We start from the raw sequence: 1,505 nt of genomic DNA on the forward strand, positions 1-1,505 counted from the left end.
CATCCATCCATCCATCCATCCATCCATCCATCCATCCATCCATCCATCCAAGTATCCTGTAGGGAAGACCTCACCACATATTGGGAATCCCTTTATGACCTGGACTCTTGGCTGTGCCTCCTCTAAAACACTGGAAACACCTTTGGTGAACATATCTCCTCCCACCAAAGATCTACCCAGCATCCTGGTGGCTTACTCAAGGTCCTCTCGTGATTGTTGTTCAGTCATTTTCAATTGTGTCTGACTCCTTATGACCCCATTTGGGGTTTTCTTGGCAAAGATACTGGAGTGATTTGCCATGTGAATCTCCAGATCATTTTACAGAGGAGGAAACTGAGGCAAACAGGGTCAAATGACTTGCCCACGGTCACACAGCTAGTAAGTGTCTGAGGCCAGATTTGAAATCAGGAAGGTGAGTCTTCCTGACTCCAGGCCCAGGGCTCTGCCTACTACACAGAACCACCTTTTTGCCTCTTGTCATTACATGGGTTCCAGTGGAGCTGTCCATGTCATCTTTTGTCCTCCCTGCATAACAGCCCACCTCCTTTCTCTGATTATCATCTTAATCTTGCTGCTGTTGCAGAGTTGTTTTCTTCCCCTACAACAATTCAGCCTCCCGTGTGTTATTCCTAAAGCACAAAGTTGTATGGTCTCCCCGTTACCTCCAAGATTGAATATAAAACCCTCTAGCATTTAAGGGCCTTCTCAACCTGGGCCCTTCCCACTTTTCCAGTCATTTTATACATTGACTCTCGCCATGCATCCAAGATCCAGCCACACTGGCCAGCCTCCTTGCAGTTCTTCTACTATGTCACCTCATCTCCTCTCTCCATGCCTTTGCCCTTGCTGTGCCCCCTGCCTGGGATGCCCTGCCTTGTGCAGGAGGCCTGTGCCAGTCCCTTCAGTGGCTAATGCCTCCAGCTTTCAGATGCCTTTATCTCCTCTGTTTGGACCTTGATATATCCACATACCATCCCCTCTATTAGAACACGTGATCCTTGAGCTCACAGACAGTGGGGTTTCTATCTTTTTTTTTGTAGCACAGTGCCCGGCACATTGTAAGTGTTCAATAAATGTTCATTGACTGATTGGCTATAGCCTGCTAAGCCGTATGCCTCTTTGGGGGTAAGTCTTTGGAGGCTGGTGCTCTGTGCCTCACAGCCATTCTCACTGGAGGAATTTCTAGGTCCTAAGGAAGGAACCGCAGAACAGGGAAAGATTGAAGATGAGTAAAAATGGAACCATCAGTAAGGAAAGGTCTTAGTAGAGACAGAAGCTAATGGCATCAGGGGCCCAGATTCTAATCACGGGTTAGTCCTAGGAGGGAGATCACCTCATCCTCTGAGACTAGACAAAGGAGGTGAGAGTGGGTGAAGATGCAGAGAGGTTTTGGTTTGTGGAGTAGAGAAAATGGGGCAGTTCCCTATGTACGGCTTCACTTTGCTCAGGCCAGTAGAAAGTCCTCTGCAGAAAAAGTGGGTCGGGGGGTGGGAGTAGTAAAGGGA

This window comes from Petaurus breviceps, unplaced genomic scaffold (assembly GCF_028583685.1).
Source record: "Petaurus breviceps papuanus isolate PSGF00001 unplaced genomic scaffold, PetGlider_PUasm1.0 209, whole genome shotgun sequence".
Classification (NCBI taxonomy): domain Eukaryota; kingdom Metazoa; phylum Chordata; class Mammalia; order Diprotodontia; family Petauridae; genus Petaurus; species Petaurus breviceps.